At 40.8% G+C, this 19,623-nt stretch overlaps 1 protein-coding gene across 4 annotated transcripts in view; it reads left to right on the top strand.

The window, feature by feature from the left end:
• TLCD4 (TLC domain containing 4) overlaps positions 1-19,623 on the top strand; it is a 98,061-nt gene that overhangs the window by 11,374 nt on the left and 67,064 nt on the right. Inside the window, exon 1 of one of the 4 annotated variants that reach the window (XM_060623198.3) lies at positions 16,478-16,800. The exons of 1 other annotated variant lie outside the window; for it this stretch is intronic. The gene's annotated coding sequence lies outside the window, so the exon portion shown is untranslated. Of the gene's footprint in view, positions 1-16,477; positions 16,801-17,074; positions 17,262-18,394; positions 18,418-19,623 lie in introns of those variants that run through there. 2 more of the 4 variants (XM_060623199.3, XM_060623201.3) reach the window with 2 other exon arrangements.

The following is a 19,623-nucleotide window of genomic DNA, read 5'->3' as shown; positions in this document are numbered from 1 at the left end:
CCTTAACCTCATGCCATTCCTGAAATCTGGTTCTTTTTGTGTTCCTGGGCTTTGCTGTTTTGCTATAAATCAATCTACTGTGTCTGAACAAATCAAACAACCCAGGTAAAAGAGTATTGTAACATGTTCTTCCTTCAAAAAAACCTAAACTAGGTCTCTGTGTATTTGTATCACAACAAAAGTAGCAATAAACAGCTGTTAGTAACACCACCGTCATGTACTGAATGCCTATTAGATCTGAAGTACAGTAGCAGATGCTTACCTACCTTCTTTCATTTAAGCCTCATGATGACACTATTATTATATTCATTTTACAGATGACGAGAGGTTCTCCTCAAAGGGGTTCGCCTTACTTAGGTCATGATAAGTGGCAGGTTGTTTGACTTCAAAAGTCTTGATCTCAATAATACTAGTCTTTGCTGTCTCATAAGTGTTTGCCTTGCCCCCAATTTCTAAACCTTTGAACCCATTCCCTTGTTTAAAATCTGTCATTGCTTTCATACCCTCCTGAGCAGAGTCTGCAATAGTTAGTATGGCATAATTTGTTTTCTCACAGTCGTTGCCTACTTGACTGGTCTTATCTTTTATTGCTGTTTCCATAAATGCATGTTGACTTCCAAACATTTCTGGTTCCTGGGACCATGCTAAGCTCCTCCATGCTTCTAGGGTTTTGCGTGTTCTCCTTGTTTCTGCAGTATGTTTCCTTCCTATCTGCCTGGCCTTTGAAACCAAGGACACAATTTCTGATCAGTCTCTCTGAGAGATCTCATAATCTCTCTCGGTTTTGATTCTTCTATTAGTAAATTGAGATGATATTTCCTACACTTTGGAAAGAGTTATCTGGGATGCATTGTGGCTTTGCCACTCACTGGCTGTATCATCTTGGGAGAGTTACATGATTTCTCTAAGCCTCAGGATTTTTTCTTCATAAAATAGGATAGTGATGGTTATTTAAAACAGCACCTGGCACAAAGTAAGTATTCAGTTAGAGTGAATAATAGAGCTATTATTATATGGCTCTTCTGTGAATTAAATAAGATTAACAAGCATAATGATCTAGCACAGTAATTGTGAGCACACTGTGCTTTCTTAGTGATTTCCTGCTCACCCTTTAAGATTCAGCTCGAATTCCCCTTTATAATGCTTTTCTGTGAGCATTCTGTACATTGCACACATGGTTGGCCATTTTGTCAATTGTGCTCACATACCTTTATTTTCACTTATTATATCCCCTTATAATCATTTGCCTAAGTTCTCATCTCCTTTGCTGGCCCAGACTTCTTGATGACAAAGGACTATTTTATTATCCACCCAAACCTCGCATGAATAGGTATTTCACACACATTGGTTGACTGACTGAATACAGCCATTAATAAATGAGGATGAATCTCAAGGAACTTAGAGTCAGTGGTAAGACTACCACTAATCCTAGCACCACTATGTAATGTTTCTCGAGTATCACGTGCTTGACATCATCCTGGGCGCTTGGTGCTCATTAACTCATTTCATTCTCACAAGAGCAATATTAGTATTATCCCCATTAAAATGGTTTTTTTTAAATTATGAAGTCTTATTACCATTTTATAGATAAAGCAACTGAGGCTCAGAGAAGTTAAGTAACATACTCAAAGTCACACAGCTAACAAGAGGTGTAGAAAAAATTTTATGTTTCAGTGGAGAACTGCATTGCCCAGAGGACATTTTCTAGACCCACCCGATTCACTGTCTTTGAGCTATTGCACATCTTTCTGGATTAACTGATGGTAGCCTTTTGTCATGTGCAAGCCATTTTATAGCCCTGTAAGTGTGTTTCTTTTGGATTCTGTTTCGACCAGGTTACAACATCTGCCTGGTTCCCTCATTGAATGAGTTAAATGAAGTCTTTAATGTTTTTTTTTTTCTTTGTACCAGAGTCATAGTTTTAGCTTTTTCTGAAAATTATCTTTTGACAGAGACATAACTGGAATACAACTCCCAGTCTGACTGACTTCCAGGCCCAGTTCTGCAACTCTGAGGTCTCCAGGATCACCACACACTCTCCTGGGGCGCTTTGCTCTTAGATTGCAGAGCTCTTACCTCGACCTCCCGAGACTCTGCTTCTGTAGCATTTCTGTTTTCGTTTTTTTTTTTTAATTTTTTATTTTTAACGTTTATTTATTTTTGAGACAGAGAGAGACACAGCACGAACAGGGGAGGGTCAGAGAGAGAGGGAGACACAGAATCTGAAACAGGCTCCAGGCTCTGAGCTGTCAGCACAGAGCCCGACGCGGGGCTCGAACTCACGGACCGAGAGATCATGACCTGAGCCGAAGTCGGATGCTTAACCGACTGAGCCACCCAGGCGCCCCTATGTTTTCTTTTTTTTAACAAGGTTCCAGTTATTCTGTCCCAGGTGGTCTGAAAAACACTCTTTGAACAACTTTTTTTAGTAGAAGAAATAAAATGCCTGTACAAAGTGAGTTGTAAATTAAAGTTCAAAGAAGGAGAGAAGAGGAAGAGGGAAATTCTGTCTGGAGGAATCTGTAAGTTTTATAAAGAAAGTGGCATTCTGTTAGGGTCTTAAACTAAGAATGCTTTTCGCGGGGAAAGAGGGGGAAGAAAAGACTTTCTGTGTTCCAGAACACAGCATGAGCCAAAGCAAGGAGTCAGGAAAATGCATGGCGTTTTGGGGGAATGGCTAGTGGCTGGATTTAGCTAGACTGAGTAAAGAATGTGAGAGGGAGAATATGAACCATAAGCCTGGAAAGGATAGGTTCCAGCTGGAATGGAGGCCTTTCATGCCATTCATGTATTTGATAGGTAATAAAGAAAGCTGACTGAAAGGGAAAGAGTAAGATCATCAACAGCAAGTTAGAGGAATCCTGAAGAAACATGAGGATGGAGAGACAGAGTCAATCTCTGAATGCCAAGGAATGGAAAGATGTGAGATCACAAGGATTTGATGTCTAACTAATGAATATTTACTAAGGGTTTGTTGTGTGTGAAACGAAGTGCTAAGCACTAGAAGAACATGGGAAGAGAAATTATTATCCCGATATACAAAGGCTCAAAAAGGGAAGATGCCAGAGAGACATCAGAGGTTGTCTGAGAAGGTATACAGGTCTAAATTTGGAGAGTCATGGAGGAAGGGTGGAGGAGGTAATTATACGGAAGGTGATTAGCAAGTAGAATTGACAGAATTTGTTGTCTACTTAGATGCGGAGGAGAGTGTGTAGGGAGAGTCTAGGAAAATTGAGGTTTCTTAGGTTTGATGATTAGAAGCCTGATGACCCCAGGTCATCTATTTTATTGCATTTAAAGAACCTGGAACCTTTTATTGCATTTAAAGAACATACTATGTAGTAGGATGTTGGGAATAAAGATCTGGAGCTCAAGAAAGAGAGTGTTAGGTATTGTATAAGTTGAGTTGGTACCAGATATACCTCAGTGTTTGGGAGAATAGAGAGGACAAAGATAAATACAAGCTGAGATCAGGTCCAAATTGGACGAAGCCATTTCTTGGAGTGGGTGGAAGTGAACTGAGCAAAAGGTTAATTGCAGACTTTGGAGCTCAGAATTAAGCAGAAAGGCCCATGTGCTATTGGGTGCAAGGAATCATCAAAGCTTGGAGATGAAAAGGTCAAGGGCTAGGAGTATGCAAGAGCTTATTAAGAAATGAGAGCAAAGAAGGGAGATCACACTAGAGAATGTGTTTCCCAGGACCGACTTTAGGGGTTACTGCTACATTTGTTTGGAAGAGCTACTTTCGGCGAGCAGTGAAGCTCCCAAGGAGTTTAAGCGACAGAAAATACTCCTTCAATTCCCACAGAGGGAAGAAAAGAGAGAAGTACACAGAGCTGATGGGAGGCCATTCAACTCCTCGGGAACTCCCTAATGTTAGGTGAAGTTGGGGAAAAATCTTGAAATTCTTGGAGATAATCTTCTACAGAAACTAGGAAGGGCTGAATTCTGGGTTCAGGATGATTAGGTGATAACAGTATGTCAGTGGGTTAACTCTGTATTTTTATATTGATTTCCAAATTCAAAGAATGGTTAGTTTTTCTTGTTGGGAATAGTCATTACAAACCAAAGAAGGGCAGATCTGCAAAAAACAAACAAACAAACAAACAAACAAAAAACAAACACACACATCTGCGGCTCCATTGTTTAGGAGACACGTGGTTTTGAACTTTAGCTCTATTTGTCCCCTCCACTTTCCAAATCAGTATAACAAATGTTCAAGGTAAATAGTTGTTTTTAATTGTTGGTTATAGTTACTTATTTCTCAAGAATTTCTTACATGGCTAGCAATCAGAATTTACACAATTGTTTTAAAAGTTTCCCAGGATGCTCTTAAAATGTGTATTCTTTGTTGAAAGAATTAATAATTTGGGTTAAGTCAGGGTGAATTGAAATGGAATTCCTTTCACCTCTACATTGATACATTGGGGGGCTACTTTCCCTTTCCCTCCTAGTAGAATACTGTGTGCATAAAACTGTGTTAAAAGCCACATCCTGATAGTTTTTAAAATGTCATCTGGTACAGGACTTCCACTGCAACCAGTGGTCAGTTCCTCTGTAGGGGCTCTAAAAGGAAAGGCAAAGTGGTTCTTTAAATTACTTGATTTTTTCATCTTTTAATTTTTAAAATTTTTTTTATTTTTTGAGAGAGAGAGAAAGCGGAGGAGAGGCAGAGAGAGAGAGGGAGGCAGAGAGAGAGGGAGACAGAGTCCCAAGGAGGCTACGCGCTATCAGCACAGAGCCCTATGTGGGGCTCAGACTCACAAACTGTGAGATCATGACCTGAGTGGAAACTAAGAGTTCAGATGCTTAGCTGACTGAGCCAGCCAGGTGCCCCTTGATTGCCTTTTATTAACTTTAATTGCTCAGGAGGAGAAATAAGTCATCTTTTGCTCTTTTCCTCTGTAGGGTGTAGATTATTGGTTAAGATTCTCCCTGAACTGTAGAATTTTGGATTCCCAAAAGAATTCCTTGACAGGCTGGGAAAAGCAGGGAAAAGATGTGAGGGGAGAATCCATGCAGAGCACCCTGCTTGCAGGGTGCAGTATAAGGTGCAAAGATGTATAGACAGAAACTTTGTCCTTAGGCAGCTTAAAATACAGGTGTCTTTAGTGACTGATCTCCCAGAACACAGTTGTGAGACTCTCAATTGTGCTTTGGACTCTGATGGACTATAATGTTGTCTTTTCCTTCAGCGATGGGCCTTGATAACGGGGCACTTGTCCAGAACTCAGCTGGACTTTGAAGGAATATATGATCTAATTTATTTATAAATTCAGAAAATATTTATTATTTTCCTACTGATGATAACAGAGGTGAATTAGAAGTTGTACGAAGAGGGCTGGAGCCAAGGAGAGTAGTTTGGTGATGGTGGCTCTGAGGCACACAGGGGGTGCTTCTGTGGGGCAGTAGGGAGTCAGAGGTGACTCCGTGGTTGGTGGATCATGTAGCCTTGCAGAGAGATTGAGAACCACTGAAGATAGTGTTCCAAAAGTCCAAATCCTGGAGACTTTAACTTGTGTCCGTAACTATTTAGGGGAAAAATGAGTTTCATATTTACATCAAAAGAAATAATTTCTATGCTTCAAAAAATTTGGACATTTTGTTTCAATTTGGTGTACATAATATTTTTTGTGAAATGTTTGATTTGTATTTTAGGGGAAGAATTCAGTGATTAAGTTAAATATCCTGATGGTCTTTTCATTATTGATATTATAGTTTCTAATGCATTATGCATAGTTAGTACTAATAATTAACCTTTCCCATACCCCACAATCAATTTCTTCCTACATTTTGGTTATTAAACATTATGTTAGCATTTTGGGATACTCCATGTGTTGTTATGAAACATATTTGAGAAAGATTGAAAATATTTAATTGTAACCATCTTTCAAAAACCTGTTTTTACCTCATATTTTGTAGCAATGTGAATTTTAAAATCTGTGACTAGAATCATACCTTTCCTTGTGGAAAATAAATTCCCACAAGGTGATTTCTTTTTAATTAAAACTATATTGGCTTCAAATTATGGAAAGAGCCTAAATGTCCATCAACTGATGAATGGATAAAGAAATTGTGGTTTATATACACAATGGAATACTACGTGGCAATGAGAAAAAATGAAATATGGCCTTTTGTAGCAACGTGGATGGAACTGGAGAGTGTGATGCTAAGTGAAATAAGCCATACAGAGAAAGACAGATACCATATGGTTTCACTCTTATGTGGATCCTGAGAAACGTAACAGAAACCCATGGGGGAGGGGAAGGAAAAAAAAAAAGAGGTTAGAGTGGGAGAGAGCCAAAGCATAAGAGACTGTTAAAAACTGAGAACAAACTGAGGGTTGATGGGGGGTGGGAGGGAGGGTAGGGTGGGTGATGGGTATTGAGGAGGGCACCTTTTGGGATGAGCACTGGGTGTTGTATGGAAACCAATTTGACAGTAAATTTCATATATTAAAAAATAAATTAAAAAAATAAAAATAAAACTATATTGGCTTCTTTTTGAAGTAAGAAAAATTTCTTAGTATATTGCAAAGTATAACAAAAGGATTTTGAAAAGAGATGGCAAAACATTTACTTGCTGGAGGGCAAAAAATTTTTTTTACCAAAATGCAAAGAATGCAGACCTCAAGATTAAGTGGGAGATCTGAATGCAGCATATACATTTTCTATGTAAATAATAATTATAACTTTTCATGTAGAGTGTCTAGAACAGGAACATATGTTGGTGATGACCACGATTTAGATGTATGGGCGTGGGTATATGCAATAGCATGAGCATTTGTCATAATGACACTGGGAAATCAATTTGATTGGGACATGTAAGGGAGAGATTATGTGTATTAAATAAATACTGTTTTTTCTCTTTTCAGCTATTTTTAGGATAGTTCATATAAATAGTGCAAGTAAACATATAACCAGTGAAGTAGTAGATTTATATGACTACACAGATTTGATTTGGAATTTAATATGCTTATGAGTGGATGTGGTGGGGCAGATGTTTATACTAAGGAATATTTCTAAATTCTAAAATTGCATTTAGCTGTAAGGTCTGTGAAAACTACTTAGGAATAATTCAACTATCAACTTTATTTTTAAAGAACATCTTTGTTCATAGAATAGGATAGGGAATAGATTCTGACTTCTATCATATGGTATATGGGTTTTTCATGTTTCAAAACATTAAGCATGAATTTTAATATGTTGATAAACAATAATACTCTACTCTTACCCAGTTAAATCCTATCTGCCTTCTTAGGCAGACACACTTCTTAGAGGTGTTTGGGATCTAGAACTTAAAAAAAAACGTGGGGGGCATCTGGATGGCTCAGTCAGTTAGGTGTCCGACTCTGGCTCAGATCATGATCTCGCAGTTCATAGGTTCGAGCCCCATGTCGGGCTCTGTGCTGACAGCTCAGAGCCTGGAGCCTGCTTTGGATTCTGTCTCCCTCTCTCTCTGCCCCTCCCCCACTCACGTTCTGTCTCTCAAAAATGAACAAATGTTAAAAAAAAATTTTTTTTAAAGATATAGCTTCATAAATTTCCCACTTGTTCCTAAAACGATGATAGAGCCAATCAGAAGAGAACATAGTGAGAAGTAAATGCTCCAGAGTCAGAGTAGTGGGAAAGTAGAATAACAATCTATTTCTGGGATGAAGTTGGTTAATTTTAATTTGTATGTCTTTTATGAATGAGGGCCACTTATAATGTGTACAGGTCATTTTTGTGTTTCTTTTTCTGTCACCTGTCTGTTAATGCCCTTTATTTTTCTTTGGAGTGATGGGTCTTTTTCTTCTTGATTTCTAGAAGCCTGTTATATATGTTAAGGAGGGAGGCCTTCTTTATCTGTGATTTGAGTATCAAAATTTTTTTTCTTGGTTTGTAATTTGTGTTTCGACTTTGCATATGTTATTATTGGTATTTTTTTTAACCTCATAGTGGTTTTTGATTCTTTTTTTTTTTAATGTTTATTTATTTTTGAGAGAAAGACAGAGCGCAGTCAGGGGTGGGGCAGAGAGAAAGGTAGAAACAGAATCTGAAGCAGACTCTAGGCTCTGAACTGTGAGCACAGAGCCTGACACAGGGCTCCAACCCACAAACTGCAAGATCATGACCTGAGCCAAAGTTGGACGCTTAACCAAGTAAGCCACCCAGGCGCCACTGGTTTTTGATTCTTAATTAGTTAGATTTATTAATATTTATGGCTTCTAGATTTTAAGTCCTAGTTAGAAAGACCTTCCCATTCCAAGGTAAGAAGAGAACTTACTCATATTTTCTTATAGTACATTTGAGTGTTCATACTTTACATATTTGACCCATTTGGAATTTGTCTCATACAATGTGAGATATAGTTTTAACTTCATTTTTTCCAGATAATACACATTTATTAAAAAGTCCTTCTTATCTCACTGATTTGAGATGCCACTTATTTGGGTCTATTTCTGGGTTTTCTATTCAATTCCGTTAGTCTATTCCTATGGTAATCCCTGATTTTTCATTTTTGAGGTTTTGTAGTATTGGCTATTCCTTTTCAAAAGCGTTTTGCTGGTCATTCTTGCTTGTTTACTTTTTCATATGAGCTTCAGAATCAGCTTTCCTATTCTAAAAAAATAGCCTCTTGGTATTTTCATTGAGATCGCAATAAATTTAAAAATTAAAATTTAGGGAGACTTGACACACATGAACTTTTCCTATCTAAGAACATGGTCTGTCTTTTCATTTATTCAGTCTACTTTTGTTTCCTGCAGGAGTGTTTTAAAGTTTTCCTCATATAAGCTTTGCATATTCCCTGTTAAGTTTATTCCTAGGAACTTTACATTTTTGCTATAATTGTATGTGGAGTCTTTTCTTTCTTTTATTTTGTAAGGGGATATTGTGTAGGTGTATGTGTACAAATATACACATGTGCATATATATATTTATATGTACAAACACATATATATCATAGACTTTCATAAATTTTATATCCTGCTTCCATACTTAATTTTCTGTTGTTTATATATTTTCTCAGTTGATTTTCTTGGGTCTCCTAGGTATATAATCATATAATCCACAAATAATGACAACTTTGTAATTTTTTCCCAATAGTTCCCAATTTCTCTTTCACTACCTTGACTGATACTTCAATTATCACTGTATTATCAGTGGGAGAGTAGGTATCCCCTTGTCCTCCTCTACCTAAGCAGGAACCCTCCAGTCTTTCTCCATCTAATCTAAACTGACTTTGAATCTTAGAATTAATTGCTAGTCAGACATTGCTATTTTGCTCTTCCTGGAAAACTGACAGTTTGGTTCAACAGTAAGGTCCATAAATGTCTAGCAGTAAGGGATTGCACATTATGGTGCATCTGGTGAATGGGATAGTCTGAACAATTACAAAATAATATGTATGTGTTAGTCCTTTTTGTTTAAAAAAATCAAAGTATACACAAATACGTATGGAAAAGTATCTGGGAGGATATTCAACAAACTAGTCTAAAAGTTATAAATATATGGTTGTAGCATTATTTATAGTAGCCAAAATATGGATGCAACCTAAGTGTCCATTAATGGATGAATGGATAAATAAGATGTGGAATATTACTTAGCCATAAAAAAGAATGAGATTTTGCCATTTGCGACAACATGGATGGAACTAGAGTGTATTATGCAGAGTGAAATAAGTCAGACAGAGAAAGACAAAAACTATATGATTTTACTTACATGTGAAATCTAAAAATCACAACAAACAAAGCAAAAACATCCATAAACAGAGAACAAACTGATGGTTGCCAGAGGGGAGGAGGCTGGGTGATGTTTAAAATGGGTGAAATGGAGTGAAAGGGACAGACTTCCACTTATGGAATGAATAAGTCATGGCAATGAAAGGTATAGCTTAGAGAATATAATCAATGGTGCTGTAATAGTATTGCATGGTGACAGATGGCAACACACTTATGATGAGCATAGCATAATGTATAAAGTTGTTGAATCACTATGTTGTCTATCTAAAACTAATGTAACATCGTGTGTCAACTATGCTTCAATAAAAAAGAAAGGAAAAGAATAAATAAGTTTATAAAATGGAAAAAAGTTATGAATATAAACTGGTGATTGGTAACATCAATTTCAACTAATTTGAAAAATTTGTAAAAATTTTTAAAAGTTCATGAAAATATTTTAGAACAATTAAAAACAAGTTAAGAAAAACAGTTAAGAAAAATAGATTTGTGTTTTTCCCTTTTTCTGTTCTGTATCCCTTTCTGTTATTAAAAAAAATTTTTTTTTGTTTATCCTTATTCTTTGCAAAGTGGTACTAAAATGATAGTATAGAAAGGGGTTAACAGGATACAATCCACAAGGAAAAAGAAAAGAGGCGAAAAGTCTACAATAGATGAAAGATTTCAATAAATTTTGGAAGCCAGAAGTTAGATGGAGTAGAGATAATTGACTTGACAAAGTGGAAGAGGGGTTTAACCAAAGTGCTTCAAAGAGACTTAGCACTTGGCCATCAGTGTACCACAAAGGCAGAGGTGAGGCATGGAAAGCAGGGGTGAGGCGCAGACCTGAAGAAGGAGAATTGCCCTCAAGTTGTTTACGAAGTTCTTGGACACCACTGGGTCCCTTCTCCCCCTCCTTCAGCCATCCTGCATTCATGCACTTCACACTGACTGTACTACCACCAAAGTCCCTCCATGAAGTAGGAAGTTTCTTTTCTGGGAGAAAGGAGTTTATCTTTTGATGGAGAGTTCCCATAACAAAAGGCTGATTGGAGAATGGGAAAGAAAAAGATGTTTGAAATGGAAACTTCAGTAGAAGGTTGGAAGTAATTCTCCTGGTCCAGGATTTCTCAATCTCGGCATGACAGACATCTGCGATTGGGAATTCTTTGTTGTGGGAGGCTGTCCTGTGCATTGTAACGTGGTTAGCAGCCTCCCTGGCCTCTACTCACTAGATGCCCATGCATGCCAACCAAAAGTATCACCAGACATTGCCAAATGGCAATGAATCAACACCCCCTGCCCTTGCCCCAATTGAGAACCTCTATCTTAGACAATAAAGAATAGAAAAAGAAAGATGCAGAGATCATCAGTGGAATAAAAGGACAACAAGTCTAGAGAATAATAAAGAAGTCCCAACATCCTGCTCACAACAGTTCACAAAGAGAGAAAATACAATATGAGGAAATTAGTGAAGAAATAATAAAAGAAAAAAATTTGCAGATAAGATTCAAAGCACCCTTGAGGGTCTAGCACAATCAAAGAAAAAAGACCCATTCCAAGGTACATCGTTGTGAAATTTGAGAGTATAAAGATAGTAGGAAGATTCTAGAAAGAAAAACAGGCCAGATACAGAGGAAGGGGAACTGGAAAGGCACTAGGCATGTATTTCACTGGCAACCACAGGAAGTAAAAGACGGTGAAACAGTGCTTTTAAAATGCTGAGGGAACATGATCTTCAACCTATCGAAATTATCAATCAAGGATGAGACTAGAATATAGACATTTTCAGATATGCAAGCACTCTAAAAAATTTACCTTCCAGCACACCGTCTTAGTCAACTACCAAAATCTGCTTTAGCTTAAATCAGAGAGTGAACTTCCAATGTTTGGGCTTGGAAGATATTATTGATGGGCATTTGATAGATATGTTGAAGAATCTGAATAAAATTTGGGTTAGATACATTAAAAAAAAGTGAAAAAGCTGGGCAGTTATTAACTCCAGGGAGAACAGGAGATTGTCAAGAGAAGCATTATCATGGCACCTTACTTGATTCAGCAATGGACTGTATTTACACTGACAGGATGATATAAACACAAATTATTGATTTGAATAAAAGTTGTGATGTAGCTGTGTGAGAAGGAAGGGTGGAGGCAAAGTGGTGGTGGTGGTATGTGGAAAAGAGCTAAATCCTCAATACCATGGCAAGAAGTCAATGAATAATGTCTAACACTGAGAGTCAGAAAACATTGGCATAAGCATATCATTGAGGAAATGAACACCTAGCAGGGTCATGTGAAATGTGGGGTGATGCTATGTGGGGGAAAGTTGGGCAGGGGATTGATGTGACTTGGTGTTTTTGCTATAAGCCTTTCTGAACTATTTGAATTTTCACTTATATGTGTTACTTTCATTAAAAATAAAAATACACACAAAAGTACTGCATACATATAGGAAAGAAATCACAGAAGATAAGCAAAAAGTACACAAAATATGTAAAGATCTCACCCACCCAGAGATAACCATTATATCCTGAAATAGTTTTTTCTTCAAAAATTCGGAAAAGCAAGTGAAAGGACTTTTAAATACTCAAAAAAAAAAAAAAAACCCTCACAAATTCTTGATACATTAAAACTACCAATAATAATTATAAAAAGTAGTACCGGTTATTAATTTTTGACTAAATCAATCTTTCTGATCAAATGCTTGGTGTTATTTTGGTTATATCCTCACTAACAGAGCAGAGTGGATATTGCAGCAGTCTTCCAAAATATTTTTACTTTAATTATCTTGTTATTTTAGAGAGAAGCAGCTTTTGGTCTCAGTTTGCTAAATAATTGTTTCTATTTAGTAGGTTAGGAATTTTTGGAAACAAATTCATCAGGAAAATTTGTCTTCAACAAGTAGTTCTGGGAAAACTGGACAGCAACTTGCAAAAGAATGAAATTGGACCACTTTCTTACAGCATACACAAAAATAAACTCAAAATGGATTAAAGTGCTGAATGTGAGACCTGAAACCATAAAAATCCTAGAAGAGAGCACAGGCAGTAATTTCTTTGATGTCAGCCATAGCAACATTTTTCTAGATATGTCATCGTCGTTGTCTTCTTCTTCTTTTTTTTTTTTTTTTTTTGAGAGAGAGCACCTGTGTGCCTGTAGGGCAGAGAGGGGCAAAAGGAGAAAGAGAGAAAGAGAGAGAGAGAATCTGAAGCAGGCTCCACACCCATCATGGAGCCTGACACAAGAGTCGATCTCAGAAATGTGAGATCTTGACCTGAGCGGAAATCAAGAGTTGGACTTTTAACCAACTGAGCCACCCAGGTGCCCCTCTAGATAGGTCTTCTAAGGCAAGGGGAAAAAAAGCAAAAAAAAAAAAAAAAAAAAAACTATTGGGACTACATAAAACAAAAACAAACAAACAAAAAACTGCACGGCAAAGGAAGCAGTCAGTCAACAAAACTAAAAGGCAACCCACTGAATGGGAGAAAATACTTGCAAATGACATTCCTGATAAAGGGTTAGTGTCCAAAATATATAAAGAACATATACAACTCAACACCAAAAAACCAAATAATCCAATTTTTAAATGGGCAGAAGATATGAACAGACATTTCTCCAAAGAAGACATACAGATAGATGGCCAACAGATGTGTTCAAAGATGCACAACATCACTCATCAGGGAAAGGCAAATCAAAACTACAAGATATTCCCTTGCTCCTGTCAGAATGGTTAAAATCAAAACCACAAGAAACAGTAAGTGTTGGCAAGGACATGGAGAAAAAGGACCCCTCGTGCTCTGTTGGTGGGAATGCAAACTGTGGAAAACAGTATGTATGAAAAACAGTCGCTGTGGAAAACAGTATGGAGTTTTCTCTGAAAAATCAAAAGTAGAATTACCATATGATCCAGTAACTCCACCAGTGAGTATCTACCCAAAGAATCCAAAAAAACACTAATTTGAAAAGATATATGCATCCGTATGCTTATTTCAGCATCATTTACAATAGCCAAATTATGGAAACGGCCCAAGTGTCTGACAGATGAATGGATAAAGTAGATATTGTGTGTGTATATACACGTGTGTGAGGATGGGTGAAATAGGTGAGGGGGATTAAATGTACACTTATGATGAGGACTGAGTAATGTATAGAATTATAGAATTGTTGAATCACTATATTGCTCACCTGAAACTAATATAACACTTTATGTTAATCATACTGGAATTAAAAAAACAAATTTAGGGGCGCCTGGGTGGCGCAGTCGGTTAAGCGCCCGACTTCAGCCAGGTCACGATCTCGCGGTCCGTGAGTTCGAGCCCTGCGTCAGGCTCTGGGCTGATGGCTCGGAGCCTGGAGCCTGTTTCAGATTCTGTGTCTCCCTCTCTCTCTGGCCCTCCCCCGTTCATTCTCTGTCTCTCTCTGTCCCAAAAATAAATAAAAAACGTTGAAAAAAAAATTTAAAAAAAACAAATTTAAAAAAACAAATACAGAAAAGATACATAGAGAGGAACAGGTGTAATAAACCATATCTCTTGTCTAGAGACTATGAAAGAAAATTTTATCAGAAAAATTTGCCTCAAGAATTTTTGTATTTTCCTCTATTTTTAAGCAAAGATAAATTTCATCTCTCTGAATTTCATTTCTCTGTTTCAATGAACAAAAGTACGAAAAGTACTGCTCAGCTTTGATAGTTCAACAGTTAACAAGCAGACAAACTTCAGATAGTAAATATAGAACTGGGGGGAACTTTCCATGGGGGAAATTTCCATTGGGGGGAAATATTGGGAAAACAAAGTTAAGAATGATTAAAGACTTAAATGGGAATAATGAAGTGACTATTTTTAAAGAAATTAAGCTGCATTACAGTTTTCATGAAAAATATGCAGTTGATACATTTTTCTACCTCCTAAGGTCATTTTGGGTTTTGACTAGTTTAAAATTTCAAAATTCACCTAATATTTACTGAATTCCTTTCCTTATCTCAGGCCTTGTCCTTGATGTATTCACTTACATGCTCTGTATAATCTCACAATAATCCTGCAGATTTGATGGTGCATTTGCAGAGGCCTAACATGAAGGAATATAGTGGGATATAGAGTAGAGTGGATTTCTGTGGGTTTACTTGGCTTTGGCTGCTGCTGTGGGTGTTAGAAAATATGCATATTAAAGATAATGATGGTGCATTTATCAGGGGAAAAAAAGCAACTATCAGACACGAGACAGGCACAGGGGAGGGTCTGGAGGAAGTATCTTGAGGCAGAGTCCTGAGATGACACGTGCAGTCTATACACTTAGGGCTGACCCCACAGAAGTGTACACACAACTATCCTGCCCACGCAGGTATGGGGCAAACCAAAGTTGTCAAGAACTGTGTGAAATAAATATGATGCAGCAGGTCAAACGGCACTGGTGCCCTGGTATGTCCCTAGAGTCTTGGGGAGAGAATGGAGAAATGCACTGGGAGGCCTACAGGATCTTCCTCCCTGCTTGACTGCAAGCAGGTTCCTGTCCCTATAGGGTAGAATAGGTTTTGTCTTTCTAGGTTAGTCTGAGGTACTTTAGCCAAGACTGGGTCTCCATAGGTAACTGTGAATTATTATTGCCATTTTATAGATGGAGAAATTGAGCCTCAGTGAAGTTCAGTTAGCTAACATGTATTTGTGTGCATGTAAATATTAGGCAAAACATATTAGCTCTATTGATAGGCATTTCTTTTCTTTTTTTTTTTTAATTTTTTTTAACGTTTATTTATTCTTGAGACAGAGAGAGACAGAGCATGAACGGGGGAGGGTCAGAGAGAGGGAGACACAGAATCCCAAGCAGGCTCCAGGCTCTGAGCTGTCAGCACAGAGCCCCACGCGGGGCTCAAACTCACGGACCACGAGATCATGACCTGAGCCGAGGTCGGCCGCTCAACCGACTGAGCCACCCAGGCGCCCCTTGATAGGCATTTCTTACAAATAACTGCTCTACATTATTAATAGAGGTGCTTACTAATTAACATTAGAACTCCCCTCTTTCTGAGAAAATATTTGTGATCACTTTTCACAAACTATAACAGCCTAAATGTACTTCTTCATTATTGTTTTATTCAAAACAATTCCATCCTGTTGATCCAGAACATTTGAAGCTTTTTGAGGCTCTATTTAGTAGGTCAGAAGAGCTACTATTGAATGGCAAACTTTATGCGCTGGACAACTTGGAATTCTCTACCAGCACCAAAAATCAAATCCTACTTCCCCACCCTGACAGCAGAGGGGCTCCAGGTGTTGGGTGTAGGCGCCTTGCTAGTGCACTCTCTAGGGTTTTTCAGGGATTCCGGAGGAGGCTGCTCCGAGAGAACGTGCCTCTTCCACACGCCCCCTACCCAGTTTGGAGTGCACCTGCAGCCCCAAGCAAGAATAGGGCTGACTCGGATTTGGCCAAGTCAGACGTGGCATGAAAAATCAGCAGTTACTCTTCCATCTCCTATCTGTTATAAATACAATTAAATTGATAATCTGGAAAGAATTTGGGTTACGTGGCGAGCCCCGGATACTGACCGCTGCGGATGCGGACTGAGACCGTTCTCGTCACTTGCTAGTTTCGCTACTTGTTTTGGGAAACCGAGGCACCGCACGCCCTGTCCCTAGCGAGGTGGGTTTTTGCACGATCCCACCGCAGCCCGCCTTGGGTGTTCCCGTTTCCGAGCCCTTTCCGGGACCCAAGTCCCAGCTCCCGAAGGTCGGCCCCACAGCTGGCCTCGGGGCCCCGCCCCCTTTGGCCGCGGGTCGGAGCCGCCACCAGCCGGAGCGGGAGCTGGAGCCGGAGCCGGAGCCGCCGCGGCCCCTTTAAGAAGCCGCTCTGCGGTAACCCGAGCCCGCAGTCCGGGCGGGCGCGGCGGCCGCGGCGGTAGCTGTAGCCTCCGTGTGACTGCTCCTCCAAGCGGCCCGGGGCCCGCGGCTCCCCTGGCTCCCGCCGAGCATCTCGAGGGGCGGCTCTGGCCGGCGCCAGCCCTCGGGCCGGGCCGGCTGACCAGGCGCCCGTGACCACCCGCCGCCCTCCCCGGCCCGGTGCAGCCGCCGCCCGCGCGCTAGTCGCCCCGGGACCCGGCACAGGTGACGCTGTTTGGAGGGGGTTCGGGGAAAAGGGCGGGCTCGCTTTGCCCCGCGGCTCCCCCGCGCCGCCGAGCGCAGTCCCCGGGTAGGGGCGCCGCGGCTTCCCGCCCCCGGCCTAGCGCGGCCGCGGGCTCCGGCGCCCGGAGCTGGGTGGGCGTCCCGAGCGCGGGAGGCGGCCAGGGGCGCCCGGGCGGGCTGCAGCAGGTGTGTGCGGCCGCTCAGCATCTTCCCGGCCCCGCGGGCTCGGGCGCCGCTCGGGGCGCTGGCGTGTGTCCCGGGGCCCGCGGCCCCGCGCCGCCCGGGCGCTCCGCGTCCCATCCCCGCCCCCGGTGTGCGCGATTCGTGCTGCGGGGTCTGCCCGGCGGTGCCTCTCGGGTCTCAGCTCAAAGGGATGGGTGCGTGGGGCAGCCAGGGAAAGCTTTCTTGTTAGAGGCCGGTACATAGTCTGGTGCATCAAGTGGGTAAGTCTCCCCCTCTCCCACCTCCCCTCTACTAAGTAAAACAAGCTTTTATTCACCCCACCCTTGTAGTTCTCAAGTGGGTCCCATTTTTAGCCACCTCATGCAGTAGGGTCTAGTGGGAAAGGGGCTGGGTTCTGTTTACAGCTCTACCATTGTAACCCCCTCAAGTTTATTGGACTGAGAACCTCGGTTTACCCAGCCTTGAAATGGGATCCCTAATGCTAGCATTTTCCTACAGCCCAAGAGGGTGGGAAACTCTCTGTGAAAGTACATTGAGTTGTCAAAGTTCATTAAAGAAAGGCTCACTGTTGCTGGCCAGTATTTTTTTTTTTTTTTTTTTTGAAGTACACATCTGAGTGTTAGTTTAGCTCACATTTTAATGTGAAATTATAAAATTGTTCTTAAAGAGTGATCTGTGACCAGGTTGAAATGAATATGATACCAGTTTGGGGACAAGATGGAAGAGTTTGTGTGGATATTAGGAGTTGACATGTGAAGCAGGAAGAAACCGTCATTTTGGTGAAATCTTCGCTCAGTCGTAAGCAGAGTTGAGACAAATGGATCTTGGACTGTGTGTGTGTTAAGAAAGATGCTGCCGTCTGGGCACATGGTATAGGCTAGAATGCAGCTTCATCTTTGTGGAGCCAGTGAAGGTAACATGACAGAATCCCAGTTTCCTTTTACGTGTGAAGTAGAGAATTTTTTCCCCATGTTAATCTTTTCCTTAAATTGGAGGGATGAAACTGAATTAGACACGTGGCCCCCTGCCGTGCTAGAAAATTGGAAAGAATGGCGTGGGGAGCGGTGGACTTCGGATGACTTACCACCTCCCTGCTCCTGTGCCATCATCAGATGATCCGGAGAATGTATTTGGAGAGTGCTTCTTTTCTTCCTGCCCCTGCAATTCCTTTTGCTGCAATACCTCCCTCCAGCGTTGGGATCCTTGCTGTGTGATCTCCTATGAGTTTTACCTGCTGGAGCTGGGCACCTGGCATCCAGCCGCTCAGCGGTCATAATTGTTTACACTATGAGCTTTCTATGCCTACGCATTTCACTCTAAGCCTTCTTGACCTTGTTGGAAAGAATAAAGGCTCTTTGCAGCTAAAGCTGTGTACACTTGGAGGTGCCTAGGAAGCTGAAGGTCAAGAAGCTGAAGGTAACCCAAAGAAGCTGGGTCTTCTCAAAGACCCTGGGGGTATGGTGCAAGAGTTGGCTTATCTTTTCCTTGCTTTTTTGAAACCTCCATGGAGAGAGGTTGATTTGATTACCAAGGGAGACGGAGGCCTTGAGAGCAGGGAGCTATCAAAAACGTAACTCTGAGCTACACTGGTTGAGAGCATTCCCAGCAACGGAGTTGGGAGGAGGAAGTGGCGACTTGGGAGGGGAGGGAGGACCATCCCAGCAACCAGAGAGGTAGTAAAGGGGCCCTGGAATCCTGACTGGGAAGTGGGAAAGGAGTCGGGCTACAGGAAGGGAGTAGTGGAGCTTCCAGGCAAACTCTAGAATGTGCCCTAGGTGTGACTTCTCCTTCTCTCCCTTACCCTCAGAGAGTGTTTCTTGCCATTCTGAGTCTAGTGCAGCCCTCCCCTCCCCTGGTGCTCTAAAAGAGGCCCACCCAGCGCTTATGTTTCTCCCTCCAAGCTGGCCTTCCAAGTCTGAGAAGAAACTGAGCAGAAAACTTCAGACCTCCATGTCTCCCCACCCCCTTCTTCTCAGATCAGTGTCCCATATCCTACACATTAAGGCTCCTTTTAGCTTTGATATCTCTTGGAAGGTTAAAAAGTAGGGTAGTCATTTTGGCAGAAAAAAGTAAACTGAACAGTGTACAGGAAGATACAGCAAACTAGTTTTTTCTGTGGAGGAAGATAATGAATTTATTGTCTGGGCGAGAATTGTGGGAGGTTGGACAAGGGAGGGCAGGAGGGGGTGGTGGAACTGTGCCGGACAGCTTGTGCTCTCGTCCTTGAGAGAGGAAAAGATGCCACCACACGCGTAGAGCCACCTTGCTGTGCTCTCCCTCCTTCCATTTGTCTTGTGAGTGGAAGAAGATAGCAATATGGAGGTGGAGTAACCATCTGTTCTCAAGGATGGGAACCAGACTTTAACTCACCACTCGAGATGAGCTATATTCACCTGCCATTGCTATCAGGCACTGAACGTATGACACCAGAGAATGCATTACATCAGGAAAGCAAGGTTCATTTTGTAAGAAAATCTGAGGTATTGTGAGAGTGACTTTGGTGGTGGTTTTTTCTTGTTGGAGATGAAAGGTAGCACACAAAGAAACGGAGTCCTACTGCTCTGAGGTTTGTTATTCATAGGGAGACAGTTGGATGTTCTGCAAGCAGATCCCAGACCTGAA

The sequence above is a fragment of the Panthera onca genome, chromosome C1 (assembly GCF_046562875.1).
Source record: "Panthera onca isolate mPanOnc1 chromosome C1, mPanOnc1 haplotype 2, whole genome shotgun sequence".
In the NCBI taxonomy this organism is placed as follows: domain Eukaryota; kingdom Metazoa; phylum Chordata; class Mammalia; order Carnivora; family Felidae; genus Panthera; species Panthera onca.
The sequence above is the reverse complement of the archived record's forward strand: the minus strand, read 5'-3'. Positions and strand labels throughout refer to the sequence as shown.